The sequence below is a fragment of the Haliotis rufescens genome, unplaced genomic scaffold, assembly GCF_023055435.1.
Source record: "Haliotis rufescens isolate VD_foot unplaced genomic scaffold, xgHalRufe1.0.p SCAF_6, whole genome shotgun sequence".
Taxonomy (NCBI): domain Eukaryota; kingdom Metazoa; phylum Mollusca; class Gastropoda; order Lepetellida; family Haliotidae; genus Haliotis; species Haliotis rufescens.
The window spans coordinates 11,040,302-11,053,913 of record NW_025964334.1 but is presented as its reverse complement, the minus strand read 5'-3'; the positions used below and the strand labels follow the sequence as shown (position 1 = coordinate 11,053,913).

The window sequence follows — 13,612 nt, the reverse complement described above, 5'->3', positions numbered from 1 at the left end:
CGTCACGCCGATGCGCTGGGTTCTATTTTTACATGGTTGCAATGTGGGAAACCCATTCCTGGTGTCCCTCGACGTTATCCTGCTGGGAAAGCGACGTAAAGCCATACTCAGTTACTCACTCACTCACTCACTCCAATAACATTCAAGGTGATTGAAATTGATGGTAATGGGAATTTGTCCGTTGCTGTTATGGATAAACATCTACGATGTTTATGGGTCTCCTACTTGATTTTGCTTACATGTCTTGACAATCTTAAATGCATTTTAAATGATGTTTTGCAGAACTGCCCTCTTATATAAGTGTCAGAGCATTTATTTTACGATACCACAGAGCGTACATGATGTCCAAGGTTCGTTAAATATGAGTTGGGCGAAGAAACTGACATGGCGAACACTCAGCGTGATCGCACTGGAGTGCAAATAACCACCAACTGGAGGAGTGAAACCCCGAAGCCATCTCCCACACCTTGATCACACTGAAGGATTCCGTGGACGCCCAACCACCTGCACCCACTCGCATTCTTATTGGTTCAAACATACCCTTTTCATTTTTACTTGAAAAGGTACGAGATTATAGTACAACAACACATTACATATATATTTTAGAGATGCTTATGTGTGTGAGTGCGTCCGTGCGTGCATATGTGTGCACAATAATGATCTGTTAGATCTTGCTATGAAAAATGGAACTATTTAATTACATCAACTGCCTTATATTGAGCCAGTGCAAAATATGCGTTGCCGAATGATATTAAATCCATATCAATAATATTGTATATGGTACGAGATTGCATAGCTTTGTTCACGTAGGTCTGTTTGTACAGGAGGGCAGGCACGACACATATGAGCTGTATCTGACGACGTTCGATGATGGAAACAAGATTATATCACTTCATAGCATTACACACGCGTCCGAAATACCGACAGAGAACACAGTGGATGTACACAGTACATTTGTGATGTCTTAAATGAAGAAGCGTGAGTGGGATCGACTCACCAAGATGAGCTCGCCACAGCGGTATAAAAGAAAACCTGCATGAAATAACATTTATTCCCGAGATGACGCATCTCTTCTATTATATGTAATACTCTGTGATGTGTTGAAAGATTATATTTACTTAGGACCGTAGCATTTCAAATTGGATAACAACAATAAAACAAGTTTGAAAGTATTGCAACAGAACTGCACTGTACCTCGATAGCTTTAACGGAATCAAATATCGCAAACATACTATTTAATTGATTTGATTTCGTTATTGTATTGGTTTCAGAGTTTTACTGCAACAAACACGTATAAATATCGGATAGATCGTAATCAGGTAACAGTATCTGCTGTTAAAAGGAATGAGTTTTCACAAATCAAATTTATTAAATATTACAGTTTTTATCTCAGAATCTGAAAAGGCATACGAGTAATGAGCTATTTACGTAAATACTGTGGAGGGCCTTAAGGGATAATTTGATATTACATGTAGCTCGTAAGAGTTCATTTTGCAGAATATCGAGAGAGGATATAGTAAAAACTATTTATGGCATCAGTGACATATTTCCGAAGGTTTCACAAGGGTAGTTTGACCAATGGGGAAATATATAATTTAAAAAAGGATACAGCTGTACCATTACTGATTGCGGCGTTAAAAAACAAACAAACAATACCAATCTTTGAATGCTAATTTTACTTGTACTTTATTGTTTGTGTTCTGGACTAGCTCTAAGACGATAGTGACTCTTGCAATATGGCTTTCATCATAAGTGGGGCGGTCGGGTAGCCTTGTGTTTAAAGCGTTCGCTCGTCACGCCGATCACCCAGGTTCGATTCCTGACATGGGTAAAATGTGTGAAGCCCATTTCTGGTCTTCCCCGCCGAGATATTGCTGTAATATTGCTAAAAGCTGCGTAAAATCCATACTCACTCACTCATGATAAGGATCACTATAACACGAATTGTGGATAAAAATCAACGACAAGCGTTATTCAGAAACGAAGCCTTTGTCGCCATATGATTGCAAGATTCTCCACACCACCAACTCACTCATCTTCAAATACGAATTACTCTATAATAGTTAAGACATAAGTCCGTTGTACCATTATGAAGTTGTGGTGATACCAGGTGTTCGCAAAACGCATCCTGCCCCATCGATGACATCCGTCACAAACCCATGTGAAGGTTAAAAAAGCGAAGTAAAATAAAACTATCTATTATTTGAAACGTTTTAATTCCAAGACATGATGCTATGACAGCGTGTTACCATAAGCGTACGCAACCTGTGGTTGGTGATTAAATCCAGTTGACTTTGACGTAATAATAACGTGTTCACCACATGTATCGTCACTTCTATTTGCACGGTAACAATAAATTAAAATGTAGGCGTTGATTTCATAGTGACCTTTGTATTTCTTTTGTAACCTGTTAAACACATGATGAATGTATGCTGAACCCTCGCTGCACACGTGATGAATAAATGCTGAACATATACGTAACACTCGCTGAGCACACGCTGAACACACAGATCTATCAACTTTAATCGTTAACAATACGCTGACCATACGTTGTACACACGTGGAGCACACGCTGGACGCACAGAGATCTATCAACTTTAATCGTTGACCATACGCTGAACATCCGCTGACCATACGTTGAACACGCGTGGAGCACACGCTGAACACACAGAGATCTATCAACTTTAATCGTTGACCATACGCTGACCATACGTTGAACAGACGTGGAGCACACGCTGAACACACAGAGATCTATCAACTTTAATCGTTGACCATACGCTGACCATACGTTGAACAGACGTGGAGCACACGCTGAGCACATGCTGAACACAAGCTGAATATACGCTTTAGACGTGCCCAATGCATACTGAACACACTGAACTCACGCTGAACAAGCAATGACCACATGGTGTGCATGTGCTGAACACACGTTTAACGCACAATGGACACATGTCGAACGCACCCTGAACAAATCTGAAAATACGCTGAACATGCCGAGCACATGCTGAACACACATTAAAGTGACGCTTAAATGACAATGACGATATGTTGTGCACTCGCTGAAAAACACGTTCAACACATTATGGACACGTGTCGTACACACGCTGAAAAACACGTTCAACACGCAATGGACACGTGTCGGACACACGCTGAACACCATGCTGCACACTCGCTGAACACGCACACGTCCTGACAGTGAAGGAAATTAATTGCGATGCAATTCCCTATTTAGACTTTTACCATTCGTTTCCGTGTTAATCCAGATGAACAATGATCTTGCCGTTGCATGTGTTTTGACGGGTGCTACCGGTTGAGCAGGATACGTTCACCTTTTCGCGAACACCTGGTATCACAATTATATGATAGTGATTCATCAACACATGTGGGGGGCACGGGGGGCCCAGTCGTCTTAGGCGCCGCGATTCGCTGTGCAGGGTTGCGTCCCTTGGGCACGCCAGAAACCTATGATTGTGGGTTCGAATCCCGGTTCGCCCCGATTATGTTTCTAGGTTTGTCAGCACCATACCCGTGCTCGTGGGTTTCACCGAAGTGGTGAACGTGTGAGACCAGCATTACTTCGGGCTTTCCTGACACGCCTCGATATAACTGGAATACTGTTAAAAGCGACGTTAAACCCAACTCACTCATTCATCAACACATGCTCATTATATAGTTGGAATCGTACAATGGACTCTGCTGTTAGCAGAGATTTTCGTTTATGACAATGGAGATTGTTCTGTTGCTTTTATTTATTATAAATAAGTGTCCTGACTAAAATCACAGTTAATCTTTAGCACAGAATACCTAGCGATTACCTTTATATCAATCAACCAACGCCGCGCTATAACTGGAATACTGTTAAAAGCAGCGTTAAACCAAACTCACTCACTCATTAACCATTTGCAGCTGAGAGACTTATTAACCTGTATATCGCGACGAAGGAGCAAGAAGCAGCTCCGAAACGCCGTATACAGAATAAATGAAGTTGATAGCCATAAAAAGTGTCATGTATTCATGTTCTCCCAACTTGCAAATGCCTATCAAAGGCTTACTAGCTATCGTGTATATCGTGGTTCCTTGGTTGTCCGTTGACGTCTAGCAGATGATTACCCAGATACCTGTTAACCTTTATCTTACAGTTACATGAAGACTGTAAAGAAAACCATGTTTCTCATATTTGCATGGATACCGGTTAACATCTTTCAGTCGGTTACTTAAAGACCCACCAATAACAGTTACTCAGAGACTCGTGAATGTTGAACCCACGAGCACCGGCACTGCTGAGGGACGCAACTCTGCACAACTATCACAGCGAACACCTGGTATCTGCTTTTGGCATTTATTTCTTATAAATATGGAAAGGATATTGTCCCTTTTATTAAGAAGAATCGATCAGTCATGTCGCCTATTTGGGGGAATAGGGTCCATAACGCTGTATATACGATCGATACAATGGTTAGTATGTATCTCTACATGTCAAATACTCTTATATTGGACTGATGTGGTCTCGAGGTTGTCTATGAGGTTGCTATAGTTATAGCCACAAGCTTTTGTCCATGACCTCACGTCCTATTTCACAAAAGAATGCTTTGAATATGACACATTTAAAGTTGATTTATAATGGACGGCTTTAAATATGTCGAATTAAAATTAAATTTAGGCCCAATTCAATTTCTGTGACGCATTTATTTCTTAACGTGCTTCCTACATGTATTGATTTGTCTGCATGATTACATGATAACATGATATTTCGGAAAATGTTTCTTGAACTATATCTAATTCTTGATGCATCTTCTTGCAATACATGTCACGACTGGTACCCAATTTAAAGCAAATAGATTTAAGACAAATATAAGTGACACCTTTAATTTGATCAACCCACATAACTAGTGTTATGATGATCAAATATTTATGTACTATTATACGTCCGTTAAGCGTCAGAATATCCAAAGGAGTGTCCCGATCGATCTGCATTAGTTTTGTACATACATCTCACAGCAGGAATTGGTAACCGAAGGGCAACATCCAGACCAATCCTGGCATTCCATTAACAATACATAAACCACTACAATCTTGGCAGTACGTGTTGCAATGATTCCTGTGAGACGCCACGGCTGTGTTTCATAAAACTGCAATGTATAATAAAATATTTAATTTGATTTCAAATGAATTTCGAAAAGTGGGGTATTCATTATGGTTGATTGTGCGTGATGTCCCCGACCCCATGACCAAGCTGTAGGTTTAGGAATGGTCAGATATTAATCTCTAATGGCCGTAACAATTATTCATACATTAATAGTCTGGGGCACGTGGACTTTTATCATGTGTATGTATGAGGAGATTGGATTGGCGTTATCATCAACTGCTGCAATTTACCAAGGGACAACCCTATCCGAGTATAATTAAATTGTCAGTGTAAGGTATAACTCCCGCTTACTTACGCTGGGGAGTGGAGTTGGTGATCATTTCAATACTTAATCAAAACGATATACACACACTGAGTGATGAATATCAGTGCTGGTCGTTATGCAATTGATGCGCAGTTAGCGAAGTAACATTATCCCGATCAAATGTCAGTTTAATACTGTGACGAGTAGAGTGAAACTTTGTTAGTCCGAATTAACAAATTTCGGATTAATGAATCATCCTAACTGAATGACGTATTGTGTTTCATTTTAGACATTTCTAAAGATAATAGTTCAGAAGCGGGGTTCCGGATAAACGAGTTCATGAATAACGATATACCAATGTAATCCACTCCCATGTAGAACTTGTGGTTTATTCCTAATGACAAATTGTGAGGCAGATCATTTCTGATATTTTTATATGATAAAGCACTGAGGGGAAATTCATTTCTCTTTCTTTTGTTAACAGAGAATGTAGATAATATTGCGGTTGTCGTGATAAGACCACTCCTTTTTTTATAAAAGACGGTACCATTACTTGATTCATAACATGCCCAAAAGAACGAATGTAATTAATTGCAATTTCCCTCCAGTATAAGAAAGAGTGTCTGCAACTGTTATTTCATACGACTTTTACCAGAGAGAATACGTATTAATATACATTTTCTATGAGTATCTCTCATACAGACGAATTTCGGAGTTGAAGTTCGGAGGGAAATACATTCGTCAATATATACATCGTATTCTTTAATTAAGTAAGGCGTAATTGACTTTTGTAATATACATGTTGAGACTACAAATGTCGTTTGAATTTTAGCTTACCATTTTCTTATACATGTGTTTTTAATGCTATCTTCACACATTCATGAACACAAGTTTCAGTGATAGTGAACCACTACCAAGGTCACGTGTGGAAAGTACCAGACTGTGAAGAAATGAACATTTTCCGTTTTTATGTTTATGCTCTAGACGATTTCTCTATGTACTTAAAGTCGTTCCATTCAAAATGAATCTTTTGCGAAATGATCGGAAGTTTTATGTGCATTTTGAATTGCTAATGCAAGATGCGATTACACGTTATTCGGATACTTGTGCCAATTGAGTATGCATGAGCTTTCTGTTTTTAGTAACAATGAGCATAATGTTGCCACAAAAGTTGAAAGATCGTGTCCAAAATCCGATATTTGCACATGTGCATTTTAGCAATTTTGAAAGCTAATTTGTCAGTTGCAGTAATGACGTTATTCAAAAACAAAACGACATAACGTCATCCATGCATGATGTCAGTGAGTGATAACGTTTTAAATTGGACATGTCGTACCTTTTCATTACATTACATGACAGTGGTAAATATATAGAATCAGCCTCGAAATTAGGATTAAGTGTTTTTTGCGAGAAACGTGCAGCATTCAATCACACGTTTTCGTGAGTGTATGTACATCTCACAAACGTTTTTTGTCCATTAAGGCCAAGCCATATATCACTATGGCACGCCGTATTCAGATTCCATATGCCATGACTTTATATGGTAAAATATACAAACTTTACAAAGTGAGGCAACTCGAAGACGAATGGAGAATTGGTGACTCAAATAACAAATATCGATAAACATAACAGGAGAAAGAGTAGGTCAACTGAATTCTTAGAATGCATCAAACACCTTCAACAATGATTCCTTTGATGTAGGATGAAACGTGATGATATTACCAAAACATATTAACTTTGAAATATTATACGTCTACATTTAGAAGAAGAAAAACATATGCGAAAAAAACCCGAAAAATAATGTCTCTCAATTTACAACTCATTTAGTCAGTCAAATAAGGCGCTTCTTCACTTCAATTCTCAGGAAACTTTGCAAGACTGAAGTGCAACCACTGCATTCTGTTGGACGTTATAACGTTACAGTGCGTTAATAGAAATACAGCGACACACAACTGATACAAGATAGAAATACGGTTAATGACTGTCGGTACTACTTGTGGCGTCTCTCTAATAATTTGTAGATACGAAAGTTGTTTGAAGCACCATGAAGAGATCAGCAGTTCTATCTTTATTGAGATTAATTAATATTTAACTCTTAACAAATTCCACCACTCGTAATAATACTTTCTCCTACCGTAACGTCGGTGTCAGTTGATACCGACATATACATGTATGTCACACATATATCAGCTGTATTATAAACCAGCATTTATATATTAAGCTTATACTTATGCACATATATTTTATTATGAGTGATCTTAAGTGTATTCTATTTGTCGATACTATGTGCAGATGCGAATATAATAGATTGTTAGTTTTACAAACAAGTACTATAGGTAATTTATTCAGCTGAGCTAATAACTTGCTGAGGAGAGTTGTGCCCCTTAATTTACCGGTTTCCGCTTGTGGTTGATTGTTGACGGCTTGTGTTATTTCCCTTTGTTATGCATAGAAACGACCGAAATGATAAACAACTTAAATGGCTAAAACGTCAGTGTTAACGCTAACACCAAGGTCGAAGGTCCCAACAAACCGAAACATATGGAAGTACAGCTTCTTGGTTAAACATCACGCCAAACCAATGAAACATGTGAAATACCGTTATATAGGATAATCAGTATTTGCAACTAGGTATCGCCGTTTCGCCGTCGTTGTAGTTGGTTCATATGGCTGTGATCAAATCATTTTAACTTAATGCTCACACGGATGTTATTCAAGAACTTTTTGTGTCTTCGTGGCAATGCATACATTCCGATATCGTTGCCAGTTTTCAGTTTAATATTTCCCATTGCTCAACCGGTCCTCATTATCGTCTTTTTTTCCTGTCTACTCGCAATTTAACCAACGAACCTTGAAAACACTGCCAATTAAGAAGAAACAATCACGAAGTAAGAGTTACTTTCCTTGTCATGCTGGCATCCGCTTTCACGTCATTTAACTGGATCAACGTGTAAATATTGCAAATCATTTGGTAAAATACTTTCTTGTCGTCCTCAATAAATCCACCGAGCGACCCACCTTTTTAAACCTTGGAGACTATGCATCACTCAAATGAATATTTTCCTATAACCACGGGAATCACCTTAATCATACTTTATGTTATACCATCATCCCAAAGGCATAAATCTTGCTTTTCATCTACATATATATATATATACAAATTATGTGGTTTCTCATGTTCCCTCACGTGTAATGTATTTCACACAACGAATTACATTAAACATTCATACACATATATACATAAGTGTATCGTGTATGAACATGACTTCAGCTGCAGGAGAATCACTAACGACATCAAGAGGAGTGAAGAAAGGTGCTTCTATCGCCATCCTTATTTCACCATAACCATCTTACGAAAGTCTCGTTATTTAACCTTCTTGAAACTCCATGCCTGTTTCGCCTAAAGTCATATGGAACATACATACGATCGTTACACCGTATGTCATCATATGTGTATGAATAAAGTATGCATCAATCAAATCAAGGAATGCAGTTATATATATATACGCTGATGCACAATCTCGACGGTTGTATATTGAAAGGAGATCGCATCACCTTGTGTTTTCAAGCATACACCGACCGGACACGTATTGACCGTCTTGTTGTACTACATGTGTCTTTCCCTATCAGCATTGTATCACGCAATGCTGTATGAACATCACTTCCATTAGTGGCATGCATTCCCATGTATGAGAACGTTGTAATTTTAGCTTGTATTTTTATGCAAACAGCAAATGGGTTCTCACTGTCGGGTCCTGTCCGTTTAATTACAACTAACCCACGTTACCTTTTAACTGCAAATTACCTAGCACTCTGACGAGGAATATGATACAGGCACGGGGGTATTTCAGAAAATGAGATTAAGGAAAACAGTTAAGCTCATCATTTCATATGAAATTGAAACATTTAATCGTTACAATCAAGCAATGCAGTAAGAAAACGACCCAATACACGAAACTGCATGATTGCTTTACGGAATATCAAAAGAAGGAACTCTTTAATAGGTGAGGTGAAATGGACTAAACGTCGCTTTCAAGATCATTGCACCACTTATATAGTGACGTGCAAGGGGTGTTTGGTGTGCGTGTGTGTGAGTGTGAGTGTGTGTGAGTGTGAGTGTGAGTGTGTGTGTGTGTGTGTGTGTGTGTGTGTGTGTGTGTGTGTGTGTGTGTGTGTGTGTGTGTGTGTTTTGAGGCTGCTCGTACTAGTCCGGACAAATGCCGGTTTAATCGTGCTACCCCGCTTATATTCCATGTCGCAGTTTATCATAGATACCCCACTCAGACACAGTATTCTGAGCCGACAAGTCCTTGTTTTATCCCCTTAAGACAAGTTATCAACGAGTACTATCTTTTTACGTCTTTTGATATGACGCGGCCGGGATCGAACCATCGACCTTTTGCTCTCCGAGAAGACGCGCTATCAACTACACGACGTAGACGGTTGAATTCTTTAATACAAGTACAAGATTCCTTTGTTACAAGGAACATTGATCTTTACTCATGTGAGTTAGAATGCTACTTTTTTCCAGCGAACGAAGATAAAAGGTTTTCTTTTTTTCTTCATCTCGCGAAGAACAATCTCTTGTGCAGATATCAGAGTACTTTAATGTTTAATGGATACTGGTACGTTTGAACATAATCAATGGATGCGAAAATGTTAAATTCCTACGGTGTAACACAGTAAATATACAACATAGTTTTAAAAGAAAAAAAAATTAAATGTGGTCAATTATTAAGTACCTGCTTTTCCTGCACACTGATCTTAATTATCATATCAATATATCTCCAAAAAGTCAACAGTAACATGAACATTTCATTTGGATTCCATTGTTCTTTTCAATATGTCTTTTCAATGGTTGCGGACAGGCACAATGGAAATTCATAAAAATGTGTAAATGACAAAGTTATGAAGTCATAATAGTATGCACCTACCTGTCTACTCGATAGTCCCTAGGTTTTACTAACTAGAGAAGTATGATAACGTCTGTCCTACACGTAGGTATGTCCCCAATTGGCTTGCCTTCTCGGATACCCTGGCGATGGTACAAAGTGACTCCCCTGTCGGATTTACGCGAATTAGCGGCACAACGCAGTCCTTGATGGCTTATATAGCAACTTAGCATCCGTCGATAGCAATATTCTGTACGTGCTGAAATCGATTATTGATTGATGGGTGGCAACTGTCAATCAGCACGGCGTGAGCGAGGGGGAAGGGTTTGTGGTTTGTGTGGGGGCGGGAGAGGAGGGAGGGGGAAGGGGCTCGAGCCTTAGGCACTGCAAGCTAGCACACCTCCTCTGGAGGAACGAGAGTGGCATAGTTGCTATGGAAACGATGCAACAAAATGAGCGTTCTTCGTATCATTACGGGAAGTGAGGGCTTGACGGAGAGAGAGCAGGCGTAAAGACCGTTGGCGATCAGCGCAGGGCTCTATGAGAAAATCGGAGACAGTACATGTCTTGTTAAAATGGCGTCAAATGGTGTTGGTCAGAGGCAGCGGTTTAAGACAAGTCGTGAAAGGTTATGGCAGAGAAGACGTAATGGAAACCGTGAACTTTTGGTGTGTTTCAGCTGTTTTTGGTAACATCAGGAAGTGTCAATACCTCATCTGTTTAGAACTTTGTGTATTTTATTGTCAATTGTGAAGGGTATTTAAAGGATTATGATATATTTTGTAAAACTTCTTATAATTAATTATGATGACTGGGTCCTTTTTATTCCAAATTGACTGTTGGTTACTTTAACTTAGAAATAATACAAAATGTATATAGTATTTAATACCTGCGTTGATACCTGCAGGCAATAGCCGCTGAGAACACGTCATCAAATGCCAGCAAGATACCAGTATATTGATTCGCGATGACACCGTACTATATGATACGTGACGAAATAATGAACAAACACCTCAATACGTCAATACGTTATGTCAGGATAGGGGCGTCTAACGTCCGTCACGGGTGTGGGATAGAACAGTCAATATAAGAAATCTATCAACTTTAATCAACTTGTGAGCACATGGATGCGGATGGAAACACATGTGAACCATGCTAATGAGTTTTCAAGGATGCAGTAACCAGGACACTTAGGAATGAAAAAAATTCCGTATGGGTGTAGTGATACAAGTGTATCCATCTCCATGGTGTACCAAGAACCACGAATCAATGTGATTACTGTCACTAGAAACGAAACGCTTCTTGTTGAAACTAGTGCTGCATGGCCCTGTGAAACACGTTTGAAACAGACTTTAGTAAACTGTTTCTATTGTTCACAATGAGCTGCGGCTTGAAATACATTCGGTTTACGTTCTTTCCACAGTTTGTAGTCAGTCCCTGTGTTTAGAAATCCATATTTCCAAACATAGACGCACTGAATTATTTTTTATGTTGCTCTGGTTTTTATGAAGATGGTTTGCTAAACTGTATGTAGTTTGAATTTAAACAACTCCTTCCCTGCAGAAATTGGGCCTTCTCCATCGCGTTTGAGAAGACACCTTTGTGACAGTGGTCTAAGACCCGCGATTCCACATGCAGAGTTGCGTCCCTTATTCATGTAAGGATTTCCTTCTTGGATTCGAATCCAAGATTCTCTCTAAATTGTCATCCTCGGTCAGTCAAGAACAATACACTTGGGCTTCACCAAATCGTCACATTGGGCTTCCTCCAAACATAAAGCTGACCCGAAATCATAGAAGCTAATGTACTGTCAAATCTACTCACATATCTCGCAAAAAGCTTCTATATCCCATCGTCACTTTCATGAATATATGAGTCAGAGTGTCAGAACTCAATGTTCACTGTACGCGAAGTCCTTGGGAGGAGGTGAGACGATAAGCAATGGAGGGTAAGTCTTTTCTTGCCGACGGTTAATGTGAAGAGGACAACATTTACTCGAAGGCGTTCAATCAAGACAGGGAAGTAACTTCGTCTTGAATTGTTTCATGGAGATTCCCATACAAAATACATTAGTCACTGAACTATATAAAAATGGCATATGGCAATCATAGCTTCAAGACACGTAATTCCCGAAATTTTAACACAAATGCGTGGTTGGTTTTTTTAACCAAACAATTCCCCGTCGCACACTTTACCTGTCGGACTTTTCCTCAAATTACCGGCTATACTTATATCGATAAAAAATAAGATTGGACACTGCAAAGAATATTACGATTGATTTTTTTATCATTTCAGCCAGCAATAAAGAGAGTGTTAGGAATCGGCCGGGGGATGCTGTAATCCGATATTCGCATCACTGGTAATTGGCGTTGTCACTAATTGCAAGTTCCCAAACCACGCGGGGGTGGAAAAACAAATTAGCCCTCCATGTGATGGAGAATTAAAACGCAAGCAGGATCATCATTATGTCACGCATACTCTTACGTTTGTAAATTTCTAAATCGACTCTTAATGAATAAATAATAACGTTAGATGAGAATACGACCACTGTCAAGAAACTTGAAATGTCACCACAGCAAACATTAAGGTATTCGAAAATAGAAAATACACACCACGATTCCAACGAAATCGTATGTGTTATCTTCCTACATTGTTATGAGATTCGAGTATGTAGGATGATTATATTCTCTTAGAACAAGCAAACAAACAGTCTTGATGTCATTATGAAATAGATTCTGCCATGTCTCCAATCACCCTAACTGTTCTAATGTCATTATGAATATATGGTTAATGAGGAAATATCAAATCAATGTATGAAAAGAGCAAGTAATGGGGTAATTTCCAATGTTGAAGCCCCTTATTCCTGGTCATAATGTGATGAAACGCCAGCGTCGCTGACATCATCGCCAGTTACGTGACATAGTTTCTTGAATGGAAATAACTAACGGTGTTACTCTCTCAAACTTATTCATTCTCTCTGCATTCTAAGATTGTTTACAACCCTTACATGCTATCCTCTTCACAATCGATACATGGTTAGCGATTCAGAGTATGGACATCACAACACATATACATTGTCAATGCAAGAGGGGCGGTCGGGAAGCCTAGTGGTTAAAGCGTTCGCTCGTCACGCCGAAGACCCGGGTTCGATTCCCGACATAAGGTACATTGTGTGAAGCCCATTTCTGGTGTCCCCCGCCGTGATATTGCTTGAATATTACTTAAAGGGGCGTAAAACATATTCACTCACTCACTCACTCACTCACTCAATGCAAGAGAATAACCAGCCTAGATTTTCTGCCGAAACAGATTCCCGTTGGCGTAAGGACT

At 39.2% G+C, this 13,612-nt stretch overlaps 1 protein-coding gene across 3 annotated transcripts in view; it reads right to left on the bottom strand.

Moving 5' to 3' along the window:
* Nucleotides 1-10,503, bottom strand: part of LOC124120082 (buccalin-like) — a 41,915-nt gene extending 31,412 nt beyond the window's left edge. For all 3 annotated transcript variants that reach the window (XM_046482819.2, XM_048386269.1, XM_048386270.1), the window contains exon 1: nucleotides 10,325-10,503. The gene's annotated coding sequence lies outside the window, so the exon portion shown is untranslated. The remainder of the gene's footprint in view (nucleotides 1-10,324) is intronic.
* Nucleotides 10,504-13,612: the final 3,109 nt, after the last annotated feature.